The sequence below is a fragment of the Macaca mulatta genome, chromosome 16 (assembly GCF_049350105.2).
Source record: "Macaca mulatta isolate MMU2019108-1 chromosome 16, T2T-MMU8v2.0, whole genome shotgun sequence".
In the NCBI taxonomy this organism is placed as follows: Eukaryota; Metazoa; Chordata; class Mammalia; order Primates; family Cercopithecidae; genus Macaca; species Macaca mulatta.
Window position 1 is genome coordinate 79,591,166 of NC_133421.1, and position 17,293 is coordinate 79,608,458.

General features: G+C 37.0%; 1 protein-coding gene across 2 annotated transcripts in view; it reads left to right on the forward strand.

Annotated features, from left to right (window-relative positions):
- The first annotated feature begins 408 nt into the window (after positions 1 to 408).
- KCNJ16 (potassium inwardly rectifying channel subfamily J member 16) overlaps positions 409 to 17,293 on the forward strand; it is a 170,664-nt gene continuing 153,779 nt past the window's right edge. Inside the window, exon 1 of one of the 2 annotated variants that reach the window (XM_015120221.3) lies at positions 409 to 608. The gene's annotated coding sequence lies outside the window, so the exon portion shown is untranslated. Of the gene's footprint in view, positions 609 to 3,137; positions 3,309 to 17,293 lie in introns of those variants that run through there. The other variant, XM_077972608.1, reaches the window with a different exon arrangement.

Sequence of the window (17,293 nt, forward strand, 5' to 3'; positions counted from 1 at the left end):
ATTATGCTGGGACACTTTCAGAGTAAGTCCCCAAGATACAGGGTCCAAAAAAATACTGATATGGTACTCATTTGTGATTCTATGTATTCTCTTTCCAAGAGAACTTCAGCTGCATGTTGGATGGAAAACAATATGAAACAAGGGAGACAGAGACAGAGGAGAAACACAGTTTGTTAATATTCTGTGCTAGATTCTGCAGAGGAATCACTTTATTTTGCAGATGTAACTAGCTTAAGTAGAGCTAAAAGTTATGTAGCTAGAAAGCTGACTTACACCCTTAAAGCTAATGAAGAGAAATGCAGGTTTCCCAGGGTAGGTTCTTGGCACTTCTTTGCAAATAGGTAAAAGGGAATGGCAGATATTCAAGCTCAGGGAGCAAGCAGCAAGGACAGAGCCTTCCCCCCTCTCAGTGTGTTGAAGTCAGCAGATAGCACACCTGCTGCTGCGTGAGTTCCTTCTGCCAAGCAGAGCAGCACAGCTGCAAGACGCTCTGCTTCTGGCTCTGAGCTTTGCCTGTCTTCAGGGATGAGGCCCCTCCCAAGGCAAGTTCAACTGGGTTCTTTGGCAGCCGAAGTCTACATGGACCCTGCAGGGAGCGGTGGAGAAAAGTGAGTTTGACATGCTTGGAAATATTTAGATCTTGGATGTAAACTTAAAGGAAAATATTTACTCTGTTTGTTTTAATACCACAGAGGTTTGGATCCCGGGAATCTTCAGACGAGTACAAAAGGCTCTTGCCAAGGCACCAATTTAACAATTTGGTCAGTGACAAAAGGGCATCCTGTTTAACTAGTCTGAATTTAAATAGCATGTTTCCAGTGTATTAGCATGTCTGTCTCATCTGTTTACTGAACTGTTTAACCCCTGAATTTTGTGTTTGGTTTATGAATTTGCACAGAATCAAATACAGTTTTTTAATAGAAAGCAAGCAAAAAAGCAGGTCATCACATAGTCGAAAGGGTTGCTACCCGAGCATTGACAATCAACTTCCCACGATTACTTGATGGTTCAGAGTGAGCAGATCCTCATAGAAGGCTACAAACTCTCTTTATTCTTGGCTCTTGGTGAAAAAGTCCTTACTGCCTGTTTGCTGGTGCTGAGAAATACTGCAGAATGCTAAAGGACTATGCAATTGTATTTTTGGTGAGTGAATTATGGTAAAAGAGAAATCTTGTAAATGTGACTTGAAAAGTAGCATATTTTGTGTCCTGTCTTTGTGTTTCATGTGGAATCCCCGCTGCAGAGCACAACTTTCAGGACTCACGCTGATTTCCCTTTAGTTTTCTGTTTTTGTTCGTCTGCAGCAGAGTGGGAAATAGCTACTGTAAAGGGAAGTCTTAAGAAAACATATCAGTTATGTGCACACTATGTGTACATATATGGAGGAAAAATAGACAAATGAAACTGGCATCACAATGCTCTCTCCAAGGGCCTATAAGAGATGAACTGGGACTCCTTCCTGCCTTCAGAGAGCATAGCAGGCAGAGAAAATGTTAACCATTTTTTCAACTATCAGAAAAGTAGATTTCATGATGTCATACAATTTCGTATTCCACTGTCGGATTGCTTCCCCACTTTGGCAATTAAAAGTAATTACACTTTTTTTTTTTTTTTTTTTTTTGCTGTACTGCCAAGCCAATTTCTCCTATATAATTGTTTTTAGACATGGCAAATGAACAGCTGTTTTTCAATTATTGGACACAGTTGTATTTCAATTCTCTTGTAACAGCTGTGAAACAGAATTCCTATTCAGAATTTTATAACAGTAAACCGCACAAAGACTGCTGTTGTCTCTCTGCTAATGGAGATTTTGTGTCCCACTTCTTTCTCAGTACCATTTCCCAGATGCTGTCTATTGTCTTTCCTCCATCTTTGCTTGATTGTTACTCCCACGTGTATGAACCAAGTCTGATGTCTGCTGATGAAACTTTATGTACAATGCCTTGGTCAGTTTTTCCCTCCATCAGAAGAGGAAGTTATCCCACTTCTCCTAACCAGTTGACAATTAAGTGAAGAAGGAATTTGAATACCTGCATGGTCATTCTGTCACTACCCACTATTGTCACATTTCTTCTTAGTTGCATATCAGTTATAAGAACAATTAGAGTGGGAAAAAGTCAAACATGTAAAAATTTATATTTGCTAATAAACTAATTTGCATGGGAGCCACTAGAGAAATATAGACTCATCTGCTTTATAGCAGCTTAGAACCAAGAGAGATCTACCAGACCAGTTAGTGTAACACTAATGGCTTTCATCTTGGAGAAAGGAAAACAAGCCAGAGTGGTTAAGTAATTTTTCTGTTTTCAGGTAACCTATCTCTGTTGTTGCTTAGATATCTTAGAGCTCAATTCCCCAGTTTTAGTAGCTTCCTTACTCTGTTTTTGTTTTTTTGTTTTGACGGAGTCTCACTCTTGTCACCCAGGCTGGAGATGCAGTGGCACATCTCGGCTCAGCGCAACCTCTGCCTCCCAGGTTCAACTGATTCTCCTGCCTCAGCCTCCCAAGTAGCTGGGATTACAGGCATGTGCCACCATGCCTGGTTAATTTTTTTTTTTTTTTTTTTTTTTTTTAGTAGAGACAGGGTTTCTCCTTGTTGGTCAGGCTGGTCTCGAACTGCCAACCTCAGGTGATCCGCCTGCCTCAGCCTCCCAAAGTGCTGGGATTACAAGTGTGAGCCACCGCACCCAGCCATCTTCCTTACTCCTTAACAAATGATAATCTAAAATCAGAGAAAGCATGGTTCTGGAACATTGAAAGGTAAACTAAGAGAACTATATGTTGCCATTCAGATGCAAAAATAATTCTCCCAGTCTCTAGGCCAGATTGAATTTCCATCTGGTAGAGATTTATGTGTTAACTATAATACTTGATTTCCCCCTAAAGTTCAAATCTCTTTGGAAGGTATTAATTTTATGTTATATAGAAATTTATACTGAATATGAACTAACAATCTGAGAATATGTTTTGATGGGCTGAAAGGAGGAGATGCATGAGGGACTTATACAATGCCATGTAATTTAAACTTAATAAATGTAATGTTAATGGCTGTGTATTAGTTTTCTATTGCTGCTGTAGCAAATTACCACAAACTTAGAGGCTTAAATAATACAAATTTATTATCTTCTGGATCTTAGGTTAGATGTCTGAAGTGTTTTTCACTGGACCAAAATCAAGGTGTTGACTGGGCTACCTTCCCTGCTGGAGACTCTAAGGGAGAATCCATTTCCTTGTCTTTTCCAGATCCTAGAGGCTACCTGCATTCCTTGGCATTTATCCCCTGTCTTCCATCTTCAGAGCCAGCAACAGTGAGTTGAGTCCTGATATGGCATCACTCTCATCTCCTCTGCTGCTCCTTCTTCCATTTTTAAGGACTGTGTAATTACATTGAGCCTATCTGGATAACCCAGGATAACCTGTCTCTTCTAAGATCAGCTGTCAAGCAACCTAAATTCCATTACAACCTTAATTTCCCCCATTCAGCCATATAACTTAATATATTCACAAGTTCCAAGGATGAGGAAGTGGACATCTTTGAGGGTGTGTTGTCATTCTGCTTAACACAGAGTGTAAGAGAAAAGCTACAAATAGCAATGGCTTAACTAAATAATAAGTTTATCTGTTATTCACATCTGGAGTTTCTGGTAAAGCAATCCTCTAAGTGACTATTCAGGGACTCGGGTTCCTTTCATCTTCTGTATCTGCCTTCCTACTGAGCTTGATAGCCTTCCCTGTTCAGTTAATACATGAAGAAAGAGAGAGAGGTTTTTGTGTATGTGGTTTTATACACCAGGCTTGGAGGCAGTGAAAATTATTACTACCTATATTTCATTGACAATACTTAGTTATGTGACTACACCTAAGTACAGTGGACGTTAGGAAATATAGTCTATCTATGTGCTTAGAACATGAAGAAAATACATTTGATGAAGAGCTAGTCAGTCTGTGCCAATTCTATCCATTTGTTCACCAAGCATCTATTCCATTTTTCCTGCCACACATGGAACACAGGTGTCCTTTCTGAAGGTGGAAAACTAAAGGTCCCAACAAGTCATTGCATAAAACTCAAAGTCCAGGATCCTTGAGTGATGCTCATCTCTCTAGACCAGAATTGAAGTGGCTTATTTGAACCTATAAATGATATGTATTTACACACACACACACACACACACACGCACACATGCATACACATATCATGCAGGGACAATACATAGATACAGGAAAACATTTTAGGCACCTGTTTGGCAAAGGAAACAATGAGAGGCATTCAGCTGTTACTGAACCATAGCAATTTTGAAATCCTGCTAGGCAGATATTAAGGGTCCTATTATTTGGCTGGAAAAAAAATCTTTTATTTATTCCTAAATTATGCTCCCTAGAATCTCCTTTCTTCAGTGTTCTCCATGGTTGCTGATTCCAGCCTCTGAGAGATTCTTCTTTGTCTGTCTTTCCCATGACCTTCAGGAAGTGGGAGTTGGGGATTATGTCTGGTGCTGATAAAAGTTGGGGGACCCGGTACTAGTCTTAAAGCTTAAGAAGTCAGTATTTTTAGTCCATGCTCATGGAATCCCTAGGGAAACAATTTTCCCCAAACTAATAGACATTTAAATTGTCTTGCTTCTAGTCAATTCCATGTACCAATAACTACATTTGAAGTTTTCTCATTGTAATAATTCTCATGACTGATTTATTTTTTGCTTCCTCACCTATAACCTTCTAAGCCACTCCCAACCTCCCTGAAGCTATCTGAAATAGTATTTTTGAATACTGTTTCCTTAATCTAATCTTTATATTAAATTGTCTGTTTTTTTTTTTACCAATAATGTTATTTGATTGTTGTCATTCAGAGCCTTTTCCAATTTGTCTTAATTAGGATGCAGAAGCACTCAGGTTTATTAACTCTAAAAGTTATTGATCTCTGGATACATATCCACTTCAATTTCTGCTTCAAAATAAGTCTGTTTTTGTCTGTGCTCATCTCTTTCTTGTAATATATTGCTAACAAAGGCCAGTAGTAGCAAATAGGCACTGTTACTCTCCTATCAATCTCTTGTCCTCACGTCCAAAAACTACAGGCTTATAGGCTCATGAGGTGTGTTGTGCCTTTCTATTTAACGTATGAAATGGTTTTACCATATGTTTTGCCATGAAACAACATGACCTGGACCGTCATTGTTCCAGCCTCATCTATCAGCCTCCATGAGGCTATCTGAAATAACATTTGTGAATATTCATTTCCTTAATCTGATCTTTATCCTAAGGCTGCATTATAGGTTCTCAGATCCTTCCCTTTTCAGGGACAAATAGAAAAAAGCAACAAGAATCACTTGTGGGATATTGTGATAAAATGGGCCTGAAATTAATTAACATCTTTTCTGCCCACATTCTGTTGGTCACAATTAAGTCATATGGCCATATTTAATTGCAAAGTATGATAGAAAATGTATTTGTGTGTGTGTGTGTGTGCACGTGTGTGTGTGTGTGCCCAGTGGGAAATGCCAATGGATTTTAGTGCATATGTGCAGTCTCTGTCACACCAAAAAGCACAAAACTAAGTATCTGGGTATGCCAAATTCGGCTATATTGTCGGACAGTATTGCTTAGAGTATTAAGAGCTATTATTGATAGTTAATTGAACATTTAACAGCAGAAGATCTGTTGATAGGCCGGGCGCGGTGGCTCAAGCCTGTAATCCCAGCACTTTGGGAGGCCGAGACGGGTGGATCACGAGGTCAGGAGATCGAGACTATCCTGGCTAACACGGTGAAACCCCGTCTCTACTAAAAAATACAAAAAACTAGCCGGGCGAGGTGGCGGGCGCCTGTAGTCCCAGCTACTCGGGAGGCTGAGGCAGGAGAATGGCGTGAACCCGCCGGGAGGCGGAGCTTGCAGTGAGCTGAGATCCGGCCACCACTGCACTCCAGCCTGGGCGACAGAGCGAGACTCCGTCTCAAAAAAAAAAAAAAAAAAAAAAAAAAAATCTGTTGATAGTATGATATCAATGTGCAGATGATTTAAAAATCTTGAGGCATTCCAAGTATCATACACAAATCAGAGGTAATTCATTTACTTAAGTGCATTATTGACTACCTATTATGTATTGGACTTTATGTTATGTGCTATGCAAATAAAAAGCACTGGATATATCTATAACCTCAAAAAGCTCTCAGTATTCCAGACGAGGCAAACATACACACAAGTAAGTAAAATACATTTTTTGTTCTATTATGCAGTTACAAACATTATATAGGAGCACTGAAGAGGGAACTACTATGTCCTAGTCTTATTAAAAAAAGAAAAAAAAGTAAACAGAGACAGCAAGAAAATAGCAACTATTAAGAATGTTGTGTTTTGTTTTTGTTTTTGTTTCGTTTAACCATGTAAATGAAGTGTCTCATCAAATGAGGAAGACTTTATGAGCAGGGAGTTATCAAAATGCTGAACATGGTGAGGTGCAGTGGCTCATGTCTGTAATCCCAGGACTTTGGGAAGCCGAGGCGGGCAGATCACCTGAGGTCGGGAGTTCGAGACTAGCCTGGCCAACATGGTGAAACCCTGTCTCTACCAAAAAATACAAAAATTAGTCAGATGTGGTGGCAGGCGCTTGTAATCCCAGCTACTCGGGAGGCTGAGGCAGGAGAATCGTTTGAACCCAGGAGACGGAGGTTGCGGTGAGCCGAGATCGTGCCATTGCACTCCAGCCTGGGGGACAAGAGCGAGACTTCGTCTCAAAACAAAAACAAAAACAAAAACAAAAAAACTGAACATGCTGCACTGAAGAAGCAAAACCCAAAGGTGTTCAAAAAGGTCAGTAGTTTCTCTAGTTCAATGTTTTGGGGGAGAGATCTTGAAATCTTAAAATCCGGGACAATATTTAAAGTAAGAAAAGAAGCAAAGCCATTTTTTCTTCTTTGGTGGTTGTTATTGTTGACGTTGAAGAGTAACTGGAAAGAATAAGTTAAATGGTCAAAAGTTTGTTTTTGAGATGCCTGCAATATGGCACTTGGGCAACCTCCCATGATGCTAGATCCCTGTTGGGTCTGACGAAGGCAGACATTCATTAAGCCTCTCACCACCAGCGGTTGGATCCCATCCACTTCATGCGAATAGACAACCACAAATATTTTATTCCGTATATCAGTACCAGAAGCTAGGAGCATGGAATGCACACAGTATGCTTTGAACCTCATAATTGTTCCTTGTAATAATAAATTTTTACATTTGAACCTGTGAGTTATCAAGGAAAAAAAACCAAAAAGCCACTTTGGTTAAGGGATAGACTTAAAATAACAGGAATTATGGAAATGGAAAAACACCACTTTTCTTTGTTGGCCCAAGGATTTATGTGTGGGGGGAAAAAATGATTCAGAGGTGATGGCCTTTCTTGGACATTAACAAACTGTAGAGGAGTTTGCGTCCCTGACAATGGATGGTGTGTAAATTCTAATGGTGGTAAGGGTGAGAGGAAGAGGGTGAATGTGGCAGAAAAAGAGAGACTGAGCTTAGGCAGTTCTATACTTACAAAGGGAGAAATTGTTTGGATTTTTTTTTTTCTTTTCTGGAAAGAAAATCTATTGTTAAAAGTCACTTCAGCCTTTGCTAGAGAGAGAGAATAATTGGGCTTTAAAATATTAATAGAATATGAATATTGATGAAACTTGAAATATCCTGCAAACAACAGGTTTTTTTCCAGCCCATTTGTTATACTCAACTCATGCTGATCGGATTCTGAGCTTTATACAAATAAACTTTAGATGGAAAATAAACATTTAAACATTAGAAATCTCATGACAAAAGAATAAAGAAACAAATGGACATTTCCTTCCTAAGAGTTTGAAATTAAAGAAAAAATTGACAGTTGAAATTTCAATACATTAAAAAATTTCTAATGTAAAAAAATTATTTTCTGTTGAAAGGCAAGCCACATATTACAGTGATGGTTACATTAAATAGGGGACTGAGTTCATCTCTTAATGCCTCATGCAAATTTATAAGAAAATAATTAGCATAATTAACAATAATTTATTGGTCGATGTTATAGTAAATGTATAAATGAGCAAATAAAAATAGCAGATATGCCAATGAAAACTGTTTAATTATGATAATAATAAGAAAGTATCATAAATTAAGATCCTATTTCACATGTTAAATTATGGTAAATACAGAAATATAATTTTTAAAGCTAGCGAGAGTATCATCAGACTGATTATCCTTCATTGCTGATGATATTATAAATTTGTAAAACTGTTTTAGAATGCAACTTGAAAATGTGTGTATTTGTTGATTGAATAACCTGAATTTAGTGGGTGAAATTGTGAAATGATGGTATTTTTCTTCTGCAACAGCCTGTTAAATTCTGTGTTGAATTTTCCATCCTTGCCCCTGGACAAAAACTTCTGATAAATCAATCTTTAGGTTACCAGTAGAGCTGATGTACAAAAGCCTAGTCAAACTTAAGAAACAAAACAAAACCACAAAATCTTTTATTGTCTCATCCTCTTTTAAGCTTCTCCCCTGGACCCCTGATGTGGTACTTGGAAAATTACAGTAAGGAAAGTAGATACTTCATTATTTTTCCACTTTATTCTTTCACCTTCCCTTACTCAAGATGTTATTTCTTGACCCCCTCTTGGTGATGTTGGGTAGATATGAGAAACCAGGGTTGAAAAGTTATTTATCAATCCACACAGTTGTAATCTGGAGCCAGGCAGATACCTAAATGCTGTTTTCCTACTGAGAATATTTTGTAGGTTCTTCGAAAAAGCCAGGGAAGACAATCTGCTATATTATTCACTAACTTGGGCAGTGTCCCAACTAGCTGGCTATGAATGACATCCACCTGAACCCCTGCTTCTTGAGTAATCTTCCTGTAGCCTCTTAGTGCTGTTGTCTTTTAGCCCTTGGATGTAAGTCACATGCTGGGATCTTACGTGCAGGTAATTCATGCCTCACTATCCTCTGTAGGGTCCACACTGGCTCTACTTTTTCTCCGTGTTCAGCCATCAGGACTATTTCCCGCCAATCTCCTGTCTTTAAATTTTGCAGGCAAGAGCTGGCCTCTTTGTTTTACACATCCCTCACATATCAAGATCTAAATTCCCTTTCTTGGCCTGAGGTTAGTTAAGAAAGCATGGAGGAAGGAAAGAGAAATACTGAACAATGCTGACAACTGTTCCAAAAAAGTAGTTGATCAACTCTGCTAATGAATACTTACTTTTTGTTGTATAAGGGAAGCTAGGTGAAGGACTAAGAGCAACTGAATCTGTTTTGGGAAAACCCTTTTGCTGCTCACATTTAAAAGATCAGGCATCTCTCTTCAGAAGGTACAGTAATTATCACATACACTTTTGAGCTTTGAAATCGTAGCCCAAACTGAGACAATGGAAAAGTCCCATTTAGATGTTACACATTTTTAAAAATCTTCAGAATTTCCAAACCTTTAGCCTCTTGGGGAAGAAAACAGAAGTGACTAAATTATGTAAAAGCTCGGTGCATTAAGATAGTAATTATAGTGTTAATTTGAAAACTATAAAATTTGAAAATGGGAATTTGAAAGTCATCCAATATCTCATAATAGGAGAATAGTTGAGAAAGTTAAGGCATATCTAAATTAAAGAAAACCAACTTACTAAAATAACAAACTATGTTTTTGTGCATGAAAATATAATACAACATTGGGTTGGAAAAATAGAACATAAAATTGTATTTACACTATGTTTATAACTACATAAGGTACATATTTAAGAGGTCTGGGTCAGGAAATCAAACAACTAGTCGTCTATCTCAGCCATGGAACTTGGTAGCTCGGTAACCTTAAGGACATTATTTAAAGTCTCCAACTCATCTCTCTGAAAAGCAGATAATACTTTCTATTGTTTTCGTGAGACTTACATGCACTAAAGCATTGCCTGGCACTTAGTAATGAATTAAAAAACTCTATTAAAAGACTGAAAAGGACACACAAAAGTGAAAATAGGAGTGATGTTAAAATGATTTAAAATCTCTTTTACATTATTTGTAATCTTCCCATAATGCTGTTATATTACTTCCATAATTAAAAACAAACTAAAAAAGCTGAACAGTTGGGGGGAATATATTGGTGACACCAACCCACAAACATTTAGGACATCTAAACAGGAGGTTGCACCAAATTGAGGCTTCCTCATATATCACAGACAAAATTGTTTTCCCAAGATATTGTGTTAACCAATCAATTCAGTGCTCATTCCAATCAGTTGGCATTTTCTAGTAACCTTTGCATCACCTGGGTATCATTGGCATAGATTTTAGACATGCATTATAGCAGTTCACTTTGCTTTCTTTGTAGTCCATTTCTGTCAAATTACAAAACCCAAATAAAATATTTCAGAAACAAACCAGGGCTATTATCCAGGTTATGAGCATTTAGATAAAAAGGGAAAAATCACGACCCCCTGAAGTAGGCTTAATTCAAATAAGAGAATATATCTTGCAAACCATTCAATAATTTTTATTACAGTTTTTGATGTGCTCTTATTATCTAGACTATAATCTGCAAATGAATTGGGTATTAAACTACTTTTAAAAGTTTGCAAATAAACTCTCTCCCTATATATTATCACTCTTTTATTTGCTCTTATTTGCACTAATAAAGATGAAAACATTATGTGCCTTATTTCAAACCAACAAGAGAGCCAAAAAGAACTTTTAAAAATGATGTAAAGTTTGAAAATTTAAAAGTGCTTCTTCTAATGGGTTTTGGACAAGACCATATCCCAGAAACATATAACTGATTCACCTAAGCTTGTTTCTTAAAGACTAAGTAAAACTATCATTTACATATGTACTGCTTTTATGGCTTTATGCTGTTGCTTCTCATGATAACTTAAAATAATTTTTAAAATCCATATTCTCAGATTTGAGGTGAAATTTGAACAAGTGCAACTATATGTCTTTCTTCATAGTTACACGTGGATAAACAACTAAAAGTAAACCCCACAATAAAAACACTTTAAATGCAATATTTGAGGATTTTCTTCCATTAACTCTTTTTTACTTAAAAGATAGTGAATTTTGTCTGGAACCTTGTGGTCAACTATTCTAAAATGAACATAGAATTGGGAGTAGTAAGTCACTGATATTTCTGATTTTTAAAAATTTCAGTGGTGTATCAATCAAATGTTGCTAGAAAACATTAAGATCTGAGTGTCACACAACTATAAGCATTGATTTCTGACTTAGGGCAGCTGGGTGGGAAGGGTACATTTGGCTGATCTTGGCTGAGATCAGCTGGTCTTGGGTTCTAGCCACGTGTTCAGATCAGTTTTGCACCAAGTGTTCTCATCTTTTGAGACTACTCGGCTGGATGGGGAATGTTCTCATGATGTGGGATGAGAAGTCCCAAAGATGATGAGAGAGAAAAAAAATTATGCCACTTAAGGCCTAGGCCTGGAACATAGGTCATTCCCACCCCATTATTGTATGTTACATGCCCAAGTGTTGCTAATGCCTATTCCTCTCAGAAAGATGAGAAAGAATGGAGTGACCATTCCTGAATAAAAATTTAATCTCACACAAGTGATACATGTTGTACTTCATGTTCCTACAATGTTGTCATAAACATTTCCGCCCAATGACTACATTCTCCCACTTCTTTTCTCTTTAATGTCTCTTCCTACTTCTCTACTTTCTTCGGTTATGAATGCAACACATCTCCCTTAAACTATTCCAGTGATCTCCTTCCTTGTGCTTTCATGGACTTAACCTTCATCTTCTAAACTACTGTCATTGTTAACTCTGTAATGTAGAATTGGGGCATATTATTCTATTCCTCATAATTCAGTGACTCCTTATCATAATAGGTGGGCAAATTTTCTTAAGGTGGAGTAGGTGACCCAGTCAAACTAACTCATACATGGATAAATGACTAAAAAATAACCCCCCAAATTAAAACCTATTAAATATAGTATTTGAGAATTTTCTTTCATTAATTCTTTATTACTTAAAAGATGGTGAATTTTGTCTGGAACCTTGTGGTCAACTATTTTAAAATGAACATAGAGTTGGGAGGTAGTGGGTTATTGACATTTCAGATTTTTATGAATTGGAGTTCAGTGGCATATTAGTTTGTTTTCATAGTGCTATAAAGAACTGCCTGAGACTGGGTAATTTACATAGGAAAAGAGGTTTAATTGACTCACAGCATGGCTAGAAAGCCTCAGGAAACTTACAATCATGGCAGAAGGTGAAGAGGAAGCAAAGCACCTTCTTTACAAAGCGGAAGGAAGGAGAAGTGCTGAGCTAAGGGGGATGAGCCCCTTATAAAACCATCAGATCTTGTGAGAACTCACTCACCATCAAGAGAAAAGCATGGGGGGAAACTAACCCCATGATTCAATTACCTCCACCTGGTCTCTCACTTGACATTTAGGGATTATAGGGACAGCAATTCAAGATGGGATTTTGGGTGGGGACACAGAGAAACCATATCAAGTGGTATATCAATCAAGTTTTGCTAGAAAACAATAAGATCTGAGTATCATATCATACAACTGTAAGCACTGATTTATAATTTATGGCAGCTGGGTTAGAGCTTCTGCTCTAATTTCTGCATTACATTTGAGACATCCACAATCCTCTCATGATCTCATACACCTTGATGCCCCTGTCTCTGCAATATTATCTATCTGTAGTGTCTTCTTCCAGTGGTCCATGAGTCAAAGTACTCCTGATCCTCCAATTCTACCTCTTGTCTGAAATTGAACCTATCAGGAGACACTAGATTAGGAAGCAAATGACAGTGGCTTATAATCACAAACATGTATTTCTTGCTTACATTACATCCCCATTGCTGACTGGTTTTAGAAATCTTCATTCCAGGACCCAGACTAATGGAGTGAATCTTATCTATTTATTTCATCATAGGGAAAATAAAAATAGTGAAGCATGTTCTAGCTCTTAAAACTTGTGTTTGCCACTACCACACTCATATTTCATTGGCTAAGGCAAGTCACATATACATGTCAGAATTCAGCAGGATGAAGGCGTAAAACTCTTCCTCAAGAGAAAAGGATATCTCAATGTGAGGCAGTAAATATTTTGAAGAGTATCAAAATCTACCATGGAAGTGGCCCTTTTGTCTTCCTGTTAAAGATTTCCTTTACAATGTTACAACAATAATTAATATAACTATCACTTGCTGAAATGATATCTATCTATTTTTATTGATATCTATATATCTTTATTGATAACTCAGTTCATTGAGTACTTTTTCTACTTCCCACATAACTTCAGGCAAAAGCATGACTATTTTTTTTTTTACTACAACATAATGAGATCCCTCTTTCTCTTGTTTCCAACATTTACTTCATTTACCTGTGGGCCCTCACCTGTAGCTTTAGGAAAAACCACAAGGCTTCTATTGACGGTGTATTCAAGGCACTACAGACTGTCACTAACCCTTTCCTCAAAGCCCATTGCTCAGTTCTAAAGCCACTTCCACATTGTGGGTTGGTATTTTGCCACCATCTCACTGTTAATATTAATGGATGATAATTACATATTGCTCTGTAACAAATCACTACAAAACTTAGCAGCTTGAAACAACAAACATTTATTATTATTGGTTTCTGAGGGTCAGGAATCCAAGAGTGGATTAGCTGGCTGCTTGTAGCTCAACGTCTCTTGTGAGGTTGCATTCAAGCTGTTACCAGGCTGCAGTCGTCTGAAGGCTTGACTGGAGCTGGGAGATCTGTTTTTAGTATCACTCATGGGGTTGTTGGAAGGCCTCAGTTTCTGCTGAGTGTTATCCAGAGGCTCTAGTTCCTCACCACATGGGTCTCCCCACAGTGCTGCCTGAGTGTTCCTCAAGACCTGGCAGCTGGTTTCTCCCAGGATAAGAAATCTGAGAGAGAGGTCCAAAAGGGAAGCTTCAGCCCTTTATAACTTAATGTCAGAAGTACCAACCATCAATTCTGCCATATTCTGTTGGTCACACAAACTGTGATACAGTATATGGAAGGACTATACAGTATTAGGAGATAAGGATCACTGGGAGAACCATTTGGTAGGCTGGCTTTGACAAACAGTATTTTTTTCAACCTTGAAAATCCAGAGCTGTCAGAGAAACAAAAATGACTTTAATGTGACTCGTTTAGTTGACCATTTACACAGTTATTTAAAAATACCTCTTTTACCTGTGTGCTAGCCCCTGTGATAGCTGCTCATTATGTAGAAATGAAAATTTTTTTTTCTTTGAGGAGCTTACAAACTATTAGGGCAATAAACATACACAGTTATGTACCACATAATTTTGTTTCATCAACAATAAACTGTAGATACAACAGTGACCCTGTAAGATTACAATAGTGTATTTTTACTGTACTTTTTCTACGTTTAGATACACAAATACTTACCACTGTGTTACAGTTGCCTACAGTTTTAAGAGCAGCAACCCGCTATACAGGTTTTGCCATCTGGGTTTTTTGTGAGTACACACTATGATGTTTAGATAACATCATCGCCTAATGATAAATTTCTCAGAATGTATCCTCGTCAAAAAGGGATGCACCATTGTGCAGAAGTTAAAAATTGCTTTATACGTTAATTGCTGTAATAGAGTACATACTTATCATAATGAGAGTTAAAATTACAAGTGGTTAAAGACTTGGACTTTTGGAGTCAGATCACAGAATTTTGATTCCAAGTTTCACCATTTATTAGTTGTAGTACCTTCAGCAAATTACTTCACCTTTTGTGACTCAAGTTTTTTATTCATTAATACAGAAAATAGTAGTGTTTTCCCATAACATTGATACAAATTTTAAATGACTTCTACACAGATAGATATATAGGGACGTAGGTAGATAGATGATTGATTGATAGATAGATAGATAGACAGACAGATATGCTTGCAGGTATGTGAGTCAAAAGTTATATAAATTTGAAAGAAGTGGTGTTCTTGTCATGCAGTGATAGCAAATTTAGAAACATTGTCATTTGCAGTTACTTATAAAGTAGAATATATGTGCAATAAATTGGATAATCCAGCTAAGTTGTGACAATGATGACGTCAATTGCATGCATGGGTGGAAGAGGATACAAAGGCAGTTTTAGATAAAGAATTTCATTACTTATTGGAATAGGCATTTCCTATTTCTTGCTCATTCCCAACTTTTGAGCTTTTAATAGAGAATCAAAGAGGAACATTTTTTTTTCTCTTTGTAAAAATAATGCCTTTAATTATCCGAAGAATATAAATGTGAAATGGATAATTTACTGTGTGGATATTTGTGCTTGTTAAGGTAACAGAGTCTGGGTATGATTGAAAATTAGCCATATAAAAATTCTAGTTTTTCTTATTGCCATCTAGCCTGCTTTGGCCAACACTATCATAAAAAGCTAGAGACATTGCATAGCCATTGTGATAATTTGTTCCGGTGGATCATCTATTTGCATGACCTTGGTTATAAGGTCATGAAATGTGCTAGAGTTGGTGGGGAAAAACTTGTGCCTTTGAAATTTAAGAGCACTTTTTATTCCCTCTGGTAGTTTTTCTGAAATTCTGTGAGTAGGACTTACCTAGCTTGATTCTTCATTACTTGGAAATCCTGAATAGTTTTTCTTGGAAGTAACCAGATGGAAAAAATTAAAAATGTTTCAGAAGAACTATTAATACTGGGTGTTTCTTTTCTGAAGCATTTTATTTTTATTTAGACTTAGATCAAGGACACTTATGAGTTTAAAGTTAGCTGATCCAGCATGATGAAAATTGTTTTTATCAGAATTTCAAACCATAACTTTATGCATCAGTAGGCTTGACTCTGTTTTTAACAATTGTCTTTGCCTTTCTTGCACTTTAAGAAGGTAACAAAATAAAAGCTTTTTACTACAATTTTGCTTCATATGGTGTGCTATTGCCTTAAAAATAATATTTTCTAAGGAATGTTAAGGGAATGTTTAAAGAAAGCACTGACACCGTCTCCAGAATCTTTTCATAGAAGACATTTAGTCCCATTCTTATTACCCTTAATGGTTGTTCCTTTTTAAAGAACAAGTACCAAATGTATTATGGGGACTTGCCAGAGAAAGACTAGGTTCTATTACTGGGTTTCTGCAGGAAAAAAAATCTATAGGAATATAATGAAGAAACCCAAATGAATTCCATTTTTTAAAATAATTTTTTTTTTGTAAACACATACTATAGTACTATCAACAGTTAGATAAAATTTCAATGTTGAAATTCTCAAAATCCACAAACGGAAAAACATTTGTAAGATTCCAATGGTGTGGGCAATGCTGTGGATTGGACAAAGGGAGAGCAGACTTCTAGAGTCCAAGGAGATCGCCAAGTAACTGGATGCTCTATGATGTGAGTTAGTGCCTCTGCCTGAACAAGGCATCCAGGAATTATTGTTACCCTCTTTTAGTTTTACAAAGGAGAATTTGTGGTGTAGAAAGAAAGAAGAGACTTGGGAATAAAGCAGATCTGAGTATCATTTATTAACACCTTCAACTTCCACAGACTTCTGAATCGCCCCAAACATCTGGTTGTTTTTTTTTTTTTTTTTTTTTTTTTTTTTTCACTTCTGAAACAAGGACAGAAATTAAAGGGATGTTGGGAAGTAAAATATCTAGCAGGGCTCACCAAAGTTAGTTGCCTTCCATTTGCTGTTGGTGTTTGTATGAGTTAGGTTTATATTTAATTTCTTAATGTAATTCACCAGAAGGTTACAGTTTTCTCCATGCACAAACAAGCTCCACAATGATACAGAAAAATATCCTCTGTGAAGAAGACAAAGGGCTTAGAAAGGCAATTTTAACCTGTTTGAAAGTAGCTATGGAATAGTGGAAAGAAAAATACTCATGCAGTTCTAACACAAGGCTTAGCCTGTCACCCTAAGCTGTCAGATCCATGGCTTCCTCCTTTATGTGATTAATTTGGTGAGATAAATTATTCAAAATATAGCAGGTGATTAATAAAAGTCCATTATGAAAAATAAAAATAAAAACGAACTATAACTAACTGAAAATGAAGGATGCATTCCCTCCTGATACATTTTTAGCATAAAGTGAACAAAGACACTTAGAACCATGGGGCATCTGCGCTCTTTCATCTGCTTTTATGTGTATATAATAGGAAAATGAGAGGGAGATTGCCATACATCATTGTTTTCTAAGTATGCTTTGTTATAGCAGCATTACTAATTAATCCTGCTACAACCCAATATGTGGGTGAATTCTTCTGTTCAAAGTCTTTGAAACAATCAAGTATGTCCCAGCATGTTTTATTTCTCTTTTCCAGTGGCTACACCCA